The sequence below is a fragment of the Camelus ferus genome, chromosome 2, assembly GCF_009834535.1.
Source record: "Camelus ferus isolate YT-003-E chromosome 2, BCGSAC_Cfer_1.0, whole genome shotgun sequence".
Classification (NCBI taxonomy): domain Eukaryota; kingdom Metazoa; phylum Chordata; class Mammalia; order Artiodactyla; family Camelidae; genus Camelus; species Camelus ferus.
The window spans coordinates 57,671,817-57,685,161 of record NC_045697.1 but is presented as its reverse complement, the minus strand read 5'-3'; the positions used below and the strand labels follow the sequence as shown (position 1 = coordinate 57,685,161).

Sequence of the window (13,345 nt, the reverse complement as noted above, 5' to 3'; positions counted from 1 at the left end):
CTTAGTAATAAGTCAAGTGACCTTTTTGAAAATATAAGAAATTCATATATAAACAAAAACAAAACAAAACAAAAAATAGCTACTGACATCATATTGGTGATTAGAATATTTTAAAATTATAAAATATGGTAAATTTAATAATAGTTAGAATTTAGTAGGTAAAGTATGCTAAATTCCAAAATCATTCTTAGTGTAAATTAATTTATTTTTTATTTATCTTGTTTTAGAGTATGTTTTCTACAGTTTTGTTCTTTGGTCACCAAGTTTTTAAGTATTATCCACCACCTTTAAAATATCTATTAGAGTAATCATAATCATCCAATAAAATGGATAAATCCAGTGAAAATACATCAATAGAAATGAGTACAGTTTTTTTTCCTAAATGGTTTCGTATATGAACTACCACGTTCTTCTCAGAAGAATAGCTGGAGACACTGGTACTCCATTAAAAGGTAAGTTTGAGATAAAAAAGTTGTATGTTTAGGTAATAATAACCTATACTGTAATTAAATGTAAAGCTAACTTCCCCAAATATGACAATGTAAATCCATTTCATATTATTTTTTATGGAATTGAGAGTATTGTTTTTAGCATTGTTTTACTGAATTATTTTCCATCTTTGCTTAACAAACTTTGTTTTGAATCTTAACAATATTGCCTGAAGACATGTTACTTTAAAAATTTATTACAAGGAAAAGTATTTAGTTTGCAGGATATGGTGGAGGAAAATACTGCTGTTTGCTTAGAGACAAAATTTTCAGAGGGCCTAATTAGTTGAACTGGAGCAGTGACTTTAGCTTCAAAATTAACAGGGCACTAAATTATTAGCTTTGAGTTAGAAAACTTTAGATGACCTCCTGAACTCTATTATTCAAACATGTTGAAGAACTAGATAATTATTCACCTCTATTTATATGCATTATAAGAGAAAGGCATACCTCACAGATATTGTGAATTTGCTTCCACAATATCACAATGAAGCAGATATATCAGTAAAGTGAGTAACATGAAATTTTTGGTTTCCCAGTACACACAAAAAGTTATGTTTACACTACACTGCAGTCTATTAAGGGTGAAATAGCATTATGTCTAAAAATGTCTTTTGCTGAAGGACTGACTTGTGCATCTATAATCCCTCATTCTCAGTGAAACTCTCTGTTCTGTTCATAATTCTGTTTCATCCCACATGATCTCCCACCCATTCTCTAGTTCCACTTCCAGTCACAGCTGAGTGAAGTCGTTGCACAGAACCTTGTGAAAGGTGGCACATAATCCATACGCCTTCCAAAAGTACCAACAGAGTATTCTCTCAGGAATTTGAATTTGGAGATTCTAAAGAAAAAGGCAATTTGTGTTACAACATCCGCGTGCCACCATGAATTAAAAAGGAATTGGGGAGGTCATGGTGTGATCTATGCTAATTACGATTATTTGGCAGCAGGGACCATGAATAAGTAGAGGAATAAGAGGATTAAAGCCCAAACACTGAGCAGATGCACAAAGAGAGTTTCAGACACCATATGAGAAGAAGTCCATGAAGGCCATTTGTGGAATCTATCCATATAGATTCCTAGGTTGACATTTAGAGTCCATGAATGGAAACTGAACCCTTTCTCTAAGGTTAACTTTAAAGTAGCTCAGAGTATTCCTCACTTTTTCATTTTAATGACAAGAAAACTTTTAGAGAAGTTAATGGTTTATTCTAGGTCACATCACAAATTTGTTACAAAGTTAGGGTAAAAATTTAAAAACTTTCCCGCTAAACAATACTCCCCAGTGATTCCAAAAAATGCAAATCTGAATACTGTCATCCTCCTACAGAACAGTGCACTGGGAAGTGCACACGCACATCAACTCCTTACGTGGCAATACAGGCTGGTATGCCTCTCACCAGCCTCTTTCTGAGCTCATATACTCCTACTTTTTGTTTCAGCTCTAAGGGGCACATTTTTTGTTCTTTCTAAAACATGGTGTCTATTTACTTCTGTTTCATTTCCAAGTGAGTTATTTTCTTTTCCACTTCACCTGGCCAACTCTATCATCAATACTGAAAAGCCTTTTTTATTAAGGAGGCCTTCTCTGGACTTACTCAGAACTTACTCATGTTCCCCACTCTGCATGCCTCCGCTGCAGTGACATGGCATGCCACAATTTAATCCTTGCAATTCCTTGTTTCGCATTAAGCTTCTTCAATAGACCCAAAGCCCCATCCCAGTGCCTGGACAAAGAATAGGCTTTCAGAATATATACACTGAATAAATAAAAATAGCTAACATGTACTACTACATACCAGACACTATTCTACAAAGATTAGATAGATAGGTAGAGAGATAATAAAATAGACACAATAATGTCAAATAAGTTTTTTATGGCACAAATCTATCATGTAAATGCTATTACTATCCCCATTTATAGATAAAATTGAGGAAAGAGAAATTAAGTAACCTGCCTCAAGGACACACACCTAACAGATGACAAGTTGGAATGTGAACTAGCAATCTGACTTCAGGGCCTGTGCTCTACCAATGCAAAATGTACTATATTTTCAGTGATTGTATTATCCTTATGATAATGTTAGGTAGGCAGTTTGTACCAAGACAGTGACTCAGGCCAACTGCAAATTAAAAAAAAAAAAAAAAGACAAAAGAGAAGAAAATATGTTATTTAAAGAATGTAACACAAAGGCATGATAGCCACAGAATATATAAGTAAAAGTTTTCATATTTATTTTATAAAATGTACATAGTTTCCCCTATTTTGTTGAGAACTTGATTCAGAGAAAGAATCTTTTCTTTTCAGTGAAATGAATACTATATTGTTTGATTTCCAGTGTTTTTTCACTAGCATAAAAATTTTATTTTAACCATCCTGTTTCAGGTTCTCAGGCAGGCCACATGATAAATCAGCTTTGAGCATCCTTGGGGAGTTCATAAAACTCACTTTTTATTCTTCTCCTTGAGTTTTAGGCCTGTGGTAGCTCTACATAATGTTCTTTAAAGAGTAGAATCCTACTAAGATCACATCTGTTTAAATCACTTTCTCTTTGTTTTGAAGTTACTAAAGATAAAATACTTGAGTATGAATTAAGACTCAAATATTGCTTTAACAGCAATATGCAAGTTTCTTCATATTAAAGTTCTTGTTTGAATTTATCATTTACAGTTACTTTTAAAAATATTCACCTGTTTTTAAATACTGATCTCTTTACTTCCATATATGAATCACAACTGTGAATTAAAATTCATTAGCTCTCTAAAGAGAGAGAACCTAATGGAAAGGAAATTGTTGAAGATCAATAGAGCTGTGACCAACTTAATTATGTAGTTATTTGTACTGCAAAACATATTTCTATTGATGAGAAACTTAAATGAAATATTAACACATCTCAACTATATAACTATTTTCTCTATGTCTCTTTTACATTTTACCTGTTATTCAAACTTAGTATAGGTTTTATACAATACTTATTTTATATAAGTAAAACTCATAAATTTACTCAAGGGAATTCTAATAAACAACTATAAATGAAGTGATTTGTTTATAATTTATCTGAAATGAGAAGTAAATACTTGTAGTAGGCTGGAATTATTTCTATTACATTTTAATGTTTATGCTGATCTTGTGAGAATTGAACCAGTATGAATTTTTGTTGCATCCTTTAGTTATGTAAGTGAGACAGCCATCTCTCCACCAAAATAATTTCTCCCCTTCACTCATATTACTAGTAGTACTAGTCCCATGGTTGTTCTGTGACACTATATGGAATCTTTTAGTTATATAAAGCTGCTAAAGAAAACTTATTCTGACACTTGTTAAAATGGTAAGGAAGACATTATTCAAGTCCACTGCAATAGTATACAATAGGGGAGAGAAACTGGGTTCAATTCTGAATATGAGGACAATGGGGATTTATAACCAAGAAGCAGGATGAGGGGGGTCAATGGATAGAAAATTACTAAGCGGAGACATCAAAGGTAGGGGGATTGTTGCTAATCTGACCCATAAAGACAGGCCAAGCACTTAGCAAAGGTTGGGGATGAAGAATTTAATCAGATATCAAAGGTAGCAGATATCAAGAGTGGGAGAATTCCCATTAAACTGACTTAGCAAGATTCTTATTAAGACTGGGTTAGGCAGAAGACAAGACACAGCCTAATCAAATTTGGCAGAGGACAGAGTTTTTGTCAAAGCCAAATGGCCATGTTATCTCCCATGGGAGGTAAATAAAAGTGATTTGTATAACTTCCAGGGACAGATCCCTAGGAATAAACCACTCTTTCTGCATGGCCTCTTCCTTCTTCTCTTAAGCCACAGTATAGTTGTGCATTGTGACCTAGCTTCAACAATGCAGATAATGATGTTGTTCTATGAGCTGACCATAAAACAAACAAACAAACAAAAACCAAAAACAAACCATCAAAAACAAAAAAAGAAAGGAATCTTAGCTTTCTGAATCTTAACATGGAAAAGAAACATTCTGTAGTCTACAATAAAATTCCATCTTACTGAATTATTCTATTTCGGGTCTCCAGTTAGAGCAGATCAACTTGTTGGAATGGAGACTGCCCATCAATAATACAAAATATGATCCACTGGCTTAGTAATTTAAAGCCAGGAAAGAGGAAGCAGAAATTACAGGTGGAATAATTATCACTTACAAGAACTAGGAAGGTAATCCTACCAAGCCAGTAGCTTTAGGGAAATGGTTGAAATAACCAGCTATTAGCATAATGGCAGTCAGAAGGCATTACAATAAATAAATAAATTTCAGCAAATTACAAAGAGAGACGAAAGAACAGATCTCGAGATTAGAAGACTCAAAGGTTTGAGAAGTCCAGTTCTCCAGGATCCCAAATGTGGGAGATTAGAATGATGACTCCTACTAGCCTTTTTCTAATCATATTTTTTTTAGATGAACTGAAGTTAATGATCTTTAATATGAGAAAAAGGAATAGGGGTTTGGTATTTCTCTTCCTGTGCTACAAGCCACCCCAAAACTTAGTAGCTTAAAACAACAATGATTTATTATTATTCATTATTCTGTGGGATACCTGGGATCATATGAGCCATTCTTTTCTTCAAGGGTAGGAAAAGTCACTCATGTAGTTGCATACAGCTGGCTGGAATTGGGACATCCAAGAAGGCCTCTACTTTTTAGGATCTAAATCCATATGGCCTCTTATCATTGAGTACTCTAGCTTGAGCTTATCACATTTGAATTCTAAGAAGTACATTCCAAGGTATTAAGCCTCAATGTATAAGCACTTACCAGTTCTCTGAAATACACTTGTTAATGCCTCTATGTCCAAAGAGTGTCACATGATCAGAACCAGGGTGTATGTGAAAGGACTACACAATGGTATATATACCATGAACTGTATTTCACTGTGGGCTACCTTACATAGGAAGAGCTAGTATGAAAAGTAACAAGGTAGATGTAAAAATGATGTATGGAAAATAACATGGCGAATAATCACCAGTACATGGAACAGGCTGGAAGCAAAGACACTATGAGCTTCCCAAGTTCCTAAAGAAAATATTACTCCTGAGAAAACATGAGTATGTCTTGCAAAAACCAAAAATAACTATTAGAGTACCACATTTTCACTAGCAGGAAGCAGTGTACAAAAGTTATATGGTCCCAAATAATTTATACCCCATAGTGTCTACTTTGGTTATTTTCAAGGAGGAATTAGACAAAGGAAAAGGCAAGATATGGATTGGAATTTTCTTCCTTATTTCCTACTTTCCTTTCTTCCTTCCATCTTTCCTTCATTTCCTTTAAGAAAGGTGAATATAATTTTTCTTTAGAAAATTAATATAAAGTCATAAGCTAATTGAATAAATTCCAGAATGAATGTATTTTTAGCATCCATGGAATGCTACAACAAGCAAAATCTAAATAAGGGTCTTAATAACTTGTCAGAAGTCTACTAACTGCACAAATGTTTATGTAACTCTCCTAATTCTATGCTTCCATTTTAGGGATTAACAGAATTACTGAGAGAAATGTATGTTGTTAATTTTTAAAGCACATGGAGAAAACTAATTGTGTGCCATGAGGCCCAACATGGAGGAAAAATAATTTAGTACTGGGTGTGAAAGCATCTCCTCAAATCATTAGATTCTGATGTAAAAATGTGTATGCAATATAAGTTTTACTTCTTTAATATATTCAGTTTAGAAGCTTTATTAAAAGCTTTTGTTAAAAAAAGGAGTAAATAATATATTTAAAGGCATATCAAATATCCAATCAAGTGCATTGGAATTGATGTTGTAAAACATTAAATTATCGTCTTTCTTACTGAAGTATATTCTTTAAACTTATAATTTATGAAATTACAAAAGCTTACTCTAAAGATAATTATATTTTAAATTTCTGAAAATATTACAGACAAAATGAGATTGTTTTCTCATACAAAGTTCTGAAGTCTGCTCTGTAGCTGGAGAACATGTTAAGGAAGGTGCTATAAGAACAGAAGATCTTGGCTTCTAAGAATAGTGAAACTGATATTTTGGACTTCAAAGGAGAGTTCCTGGATAAGCAGAAGAGGAACACAGACTATCTGAAATACTATCTTGGCTGTCAGGAGGATTTAGAAAAGCTCGCCATTGGGAAGGCCTATTTGAAAGTCTGCTGAAACATCAGGTAAAGAGATACAACTTCTGAAGGCAGCACAGCAGGTCTTCCCATTGTAGCAAGCCCCACTTCTATGGAAGTAATTACATCTTCACTTGATTAATTTTCATTTAATTACACAATAAGATTTGATTTGTTTTCATTTATATCATTGGAGCATTTAGCTTGTTAAAAAAGTTGTGTCAGCAGTGAGCATATTTCTATCACTATTTTTAATAAAAGTTAATTAATTTGCATTTTTACCTTAGGGTCAAATTACGCATCTGTTATGAAACCAATTATCTACAAGAGAATTCTACTAAAGTATACTTCTAGGAAGTTTAATCATTCTTATTTATTTTAAATGAATATAACATATTAAAAGATGACAACAGAGAAAAGGAATTCCTTTGTGTAACAAACATCTTCCTTTTCTAATCTTATGCCCAAATATACACAAGAAGTTACACACATTCAATAATAGTTTCCTTGTAGTTTTGTATTCCTGAAAACAGCCATATGTATCTGTAGCTCTATTTAGTGAGAAATTTTTTCTTGAAAATCGTGTCTTTCATCTTGCACACCATTCACCATATTTCACTTAGCATTTACATAAATATCAATATCAATGTTTCTGTAGCTTGAATTAAAATATTTTTTGTTTAATCAACTGTTATAATTGAGAAATATTACCACTACTTCAAAAAGAGTAGAAAACAGAAAATAGTTCATTTTAATTCTTCCTTGAACAGTCCATGTGAATTGCACTACTGTTAAGACATTTCTAAGTCAGTTTCTAAGTGTAGGATTCTTGAGAGAAATAAACACTAATATACATTACTCACTTAATTTTGGAAAATTTTCAGCAATTCTTACTTCAAATATTTCTTTTGCTTCATTTTCTTTTTTTTCCCCTCCTTTGGTTATTCCAAATATTTGTACTTTACAACTTTTGTTGACCTATCTTCAAACTCACTTATGTTTTCCTTAGTTGTGCATAATCTTCTGGTTAGTCCATCAAAGATATTTTGGAATAAAGTATTTCGTTCTGATTCTGTTTCAGAGATTCCATTTCTCTCCTTACAATACCCATCTGTTCTTATACACTATCTGACTTTTCTTTAGAACCCTTAATACATTATTCATAATTACTATATACTCCCATTTTGACAGTTCCAAAAACCATGTCATGTTGGAGTGTAGGTCTGATGCCTGCTTTGTCTGTTCAGATTGTTTTTTTCTGCCTTTAACATCGTCTAATTTCTTGTTGAAGCCAAACACAATGTATCTGGTAATAAAAACTGAGGTAAATAGGTCTCAGTGTGTTATTTTATGTAAATCTTCCTGGAATTTGACAATATTAACTGATAATTATAGCTAAATGTGCCAGAGGTTTCAAAACCTCTAGTATGCTTGATTTTATCTGCTCTGTTGACTTTGGGCTTTCATAAGACTTCCTTATCAAATAGTGTCTGTGTCTTTCTGCTCTTTCAGCCATAATCCACTGTTATTACAGTGGTACCCTGTTGCTGTGGTGGTAAGGTGTGTGGGAATGAAATGTTCTATAATCTTATGAGTAAATTTCAGTGTTTTAGTTAGGTTTGTCTCTCGGCTTCTGGGCTATTATTTTCACAAGTGTTTTATCTCTCATATGTATTTTTTTTCATTTCAGTGATGAAGGAAAGATAGAGGACACTAGACTCAGGTAACTGCCCTTAGTTTACATGTAATAAGGCTCTGTTAAAGTATTTCACCTTAGATAATTTTTTATGAAGAGTTCTCTGGGCTTATTTCAGTATGGATAGTTTTTCCCATATTTTACCAGAGCCCCTGGGGAATCATTCCTAGCTATTAACAGTTGAGAACTTTGTGGAATTCCTGAAGGTTAAACCTAAGAAAGTGTAGGTGCCTCTAAGACTGAAGCTCCCAACAGTATCTCACTCTCAATCTAATCCAAAATCAGCCTCCAGCAGTTTGTCAGGATTACCATTTAAGTATTCTTACTCATTTATGGCTCCAAATGAGGGAGTTTCTGTTTTAGGTAAGGCCTCGTCTATGACTCTCTTCATTTGCCTGTCTGTCCAGATTTTATGATGGTGATTTACTCTGCAATTCCAGTTCTCTAATAAGTATAAGAAAAATTGTTATTTTTTATTTTGTTAACATTTATCTTTGTAATGATGGGAGTGGCAAGTTCTAAGTTCTTTACATATTGGAGCTGAAACTGGAAGTCCAATTGTGTAGTTCTCAATTTTTAATTCATAATAATACATCAAAATTAGCTAGACATAAGAGACACCATAACCAAAAACAAGTAGATTAAATAGAAAAAATAAAACCAAAAATCTATAGTAGACCCCCAAAACTAGATTCATCAAGAATGTGCTTTCAAATAACTATCCTTACTATGATGAAACAATTAAAATAAGAGATTGATAATTTTATTACAAAAGCTGATCAGAGTTTTAATAGAAATCAAGAAATAATTATAAAGAACAAATTAAAATTATAGGAGTGAAGAATGTAATAAATGAAGGTAAATTACTCAATGACTATGTTTAGCATTAGTTTTAAACTCTTGAAAAGTATGAACTGAGGACAAACAGAAAGAAAATGCAGAATGACACTTGGAGAGAAGAAATGATAAAAAATAAAAAAGAAAGAAAGCATGGCAGTGAAGTGTATCTATGGTAAAAAGGCTTATATGTGCATTTTAAGTCCCAGAAGAAGATAAGAATTAATAAGACAGAAGCATTATTTAAATAATGGCTGAGAATTTTTCCATATTGAAAAATAAATTAATCTACATATTCAAGAAGACTTGCAAATCCCAAAGCAGTATATACCATATGCTCATAATAGAAAAACTACTGAAAACCAAAGACAAATTAATCAAATGTCTTAAAGTAGTCTGAGGAAAAAAAGTAAGATTATGTTTCACAAGAGCAACAGTAGAATTGGCTGTGACATTTTTGCAAAACAATATAGGCTCAAAGACAATGGTATTTAACTTCTGAAAATTTTACTTGTAATATAACAATTGATAATGTTTTTCATGTTATATTTTTCTTCTTTGCAGTTCTAGAAATACATTTTCTAGTTCACCAAAACAAAACATTAAAATCTTTATTATGAGGTCAAATAAAAAGATGATAAATAAATGGAAAGTATTTTTAATTTTTATTTTATAATTCAAATACGAAGGTATCCTTACAAAGTTCATGACCAACCACTTTAACTTTCATCTGATGTGTCAATATGATATTTAAAGTAACAACAAATTCTTTGGATCAACATTAAACAGGTATACTCTGTCCTTAAAATTGGGTAAAAATATACACTAAATCTACATACATATTTCAAGATAAACTGTGAAATACTAACACAAAAACTCACTGTTTTATGCAGAGATATTAAGTTAGGAACAACCTTTTACTGAGTTGCTAAATGACATGAAGCACTGAAGGAAGCTCTGAATAGGCTGATCAGGTAGGAGAAGCTACCTCGTGTTTGTGATTTTACAGTTTATTTTCATTTCATAGACCTTTAAAGACAATACATAACCTCTCACATTACTATAACTTCTCCCCAAGATTTAGAAGGTTATTTATTTTGAAACGGTAATTCAAATTTTCTACAGTTGACAGTGTTATATTCTCTCTATTAGAGATGCAATAAGTTACAGAGGAAAACCCAAATCTGTGAACTAAGGGTAAGGTAGTTTACTCAAGCAATCTCTAAAGTTTCAACTTCATAATTACCCATACTAGGGCTATACTACGGGTAACACTATCCTGAAATATATATACACACTATATATACACACACTCCTTGCCTTTTACACATAAGGACAAATAAAGAATGCCTGCTATTCAAATAATTAAATGTTTCCAACAAAAGATTACTTATTGAAGGACTTGAGTGTCTGTATATCTGCCTCTGAGATTTGACTTAATTGTATTTTCCTTTCCTTCCTGAAGTTGTTTTGATTCCTTAAATAACCTAGTATATCTAAGAATTAGGGTAATTAGTCCCTTTGATTTGATGACTCAGAATGGTTCATACAAATATAGATGAAGTAGAAAACTTTCCCTCTAATGTTTGTTCAACTAGAGATAAAATCTTGAGACCAAGCATACTCATTGATGCCTTCAGAACCTGTTTCCTAAATCATGATGCCACCTTTGCAGTTTTGCATGTAATCTGACTAAGGAGCCAGAATTCTCTGAGGAGACAGTAACTTTAAACTGTCATGATAATCATTTACTTTGCCTAGAACAGTATATCTCAAAGCATGAACCACTTACCATCTATTTCAGAATATTAAATGTGGGAGGGGGGAAGATGCAGAACATGTATTCATTACAACTCTCCAAATAATTCTTATACACACTAAAATTTTAAGGCCTTTGGTCTTAGCACATTTCAGTGACTCTTTGGAATGTAATTCATTCTATCTGAAAGACTTTTTAACTTAAAACAACAGCCCAGATCTTTGTCAGTCTTGATAATCAACACGAGTCATGAGCTTCTGTGTCACAAGAAGGTAGAATATTGAATTGCTCTTATTACATTAGTGTTCATGTCTATGGTGTTTAAAGTTAGCCCCACATGCATTCATGGCACATGAAATGATTAACAATCTTTAATGCATCCTTCACATTCTGTTTTCTTAATCGTGGTAAGCATTATAATATCACTTTGGGTTTGAAACTACAGTCTTTGTTGTTAGAATTCTAACATAGTATTTTCATCTATAATTTTCCATTGGATAAATTTGACCTGGTTAGTAATAAATTCAGCTGCTGGACAGAAACATTTTCTAAAAAGAAGGAATTAGAAGAAACTACTGGTATTTTTGATTTCCTTCACATTTCCATTTTCACTTATAATGCTGTCCTATCCAACATACTGTTTCTTCTTAAATACTAAAATCGGCTAATATTCTATCATCCCTTCTAGATGCTAAATAACACACTGCTTGCTAGCACCCCCACAGGTTAGCTTTACAGCAATTTCAATCACCAGGCTGCCTGGTCCAAATTTTTCCCCATTCTCGCTGGCTCTGGTGTCTATCTTCCCAGTAATACTCTTGGGTTGAGACTACAATCATTTTGACAGTCAATCTCTCAGTGAGATATAAATTGAGAAAACTGGATTCCCTTATAATATACTACACTTATCTTTAAAAACACATAGTTTCTCTTAAAAATTTCACATAAATTGCTATTAAATTAAAATAGTTTACATTTAAAAGTCATTTTATCCACTGTTTTGCTCTTCATATATATACAAAAGCACATATAAATAATATATATAAAATCATTACATATCATTTGATAGAAGAGAATCAGTTTTCCCTTTAGATAATTTTATGATCATAATGCCAGGTACAGAGATGTGCTATATATAAGCTACATGCCTTTCTTTTTTTTTTTGTAACTTGCTGTATCCTTATTTATGAGATGACATTTTTTTAATGCATTTAAGTATTCTCGTAATAGAATGCCAGATATTTTTAATCTTCGTTCTAGATACACAAAGAGACAAAGTGTTTTCAGTAAATAATTTCCCATATTGTCACTCATCTCTGTCAATAATAATCACACATATAAGAAAAAAATTGTAATCCGTATCTAATCTGGTATTCTGGCACAAAGTCATTAACCAGGATTATTGATGTATTTCTCATAATTATAAAATATTATGAATATTACAAATATTTTAATCAAAATTGTTTTAAATTATGATTATTCTCTCCTGGTCTCCCTCTATCTAAAAATGAGTCTAAATGTATTTATTTCTTAATTCAAGAAGAATTTATGAATGCCTAGTTTATATGATTTCCTTCAAAAGTAATAGTTTTAGGTTTCTGTAGAGGAACATCAGAGATTCTTCTTGCATTTATCAGTGATGACTGGCTAGTCAGCAGCCTGTTACTAGTACAATTTTAATTTCAAAGTAGACTAATAAGAGTTGACTGATGTCTGCCTGTGCACATTCTTAAGTGATAATCAGTATAGAATTACTTGTCGGTAGAGGCTTATGTCATAAGCTGACTGTCTAAATGATGAATATATAATGAAATTAAACAGAATTGAAACAGATGGCTCTAACTTTTGATAAATGTGCATATCTTCATAATTAGATAATAAGTCCGTTGCCTGGAAGATCAATTGGGACATAATAACTTTGAAAACTAAATCATTTCATTGTTTGGCATTTATGAGACATGGTAAAAAGCAAATTCCATTTTAATTTACTTAAAATATTGCTTATTGTCTTCCTAAGCACTTGATTAAAAATGGAAAAGCAGAAACTGTCATTTTGTATCCTTCTCTTATAAAATTATTCTGTTATATAGACTTTAGAAAATCATTTCAAAACAGAATTTTATCAATTAATGGCTTCTCCTGAATAAGAAAGAGGAAATAAAGCAGTTAAGGTATTCTAAGTCCAATACTGGGCATCAATGGGACAGAAAATGTTAATAACACTGTAAGATTTATCTGAAATTCCTTATTTCCTTTATATAAACATACTAAGTAAAAACAGATCAGTATGCTTATTTTTCTGGGAAGAGACTTGGTATTTGATATATTCATATTTGTTTTTGTATACTTACTAAGCTTTTTAAAGTAAAATATACATACAAGAAGTAACATAAACCCTTTTTAAAAAGTTGGAATTAGGAATAACAGTAGTAAGATGACTGAATGACATACC

General features: G+C 32.1%; 1 long non-coding RNA gene across 1 annotated transcript; it reads right to left on the bottom strand.

Moving 5' to 3' along the window:
* Window positions 1-723: 723 nt before the first annotated feature.
* LOC116657309 lies at window positions 724-5,412 on the bottom strand. The gene is made up of 3 exons (XR_004312443.1): window positions 5,402-5,412; window positions 4,334-4,337; window positions 724-797 (listed from the first exon to the last, which is right to left on the bottom strand). It is a non-coding gene; the product is annotated as an uncharacterized LOC116657309 (long non-coding RNA).
* Window positions 5,413-13,345: the final 7,933 nt, after the last annotated feature.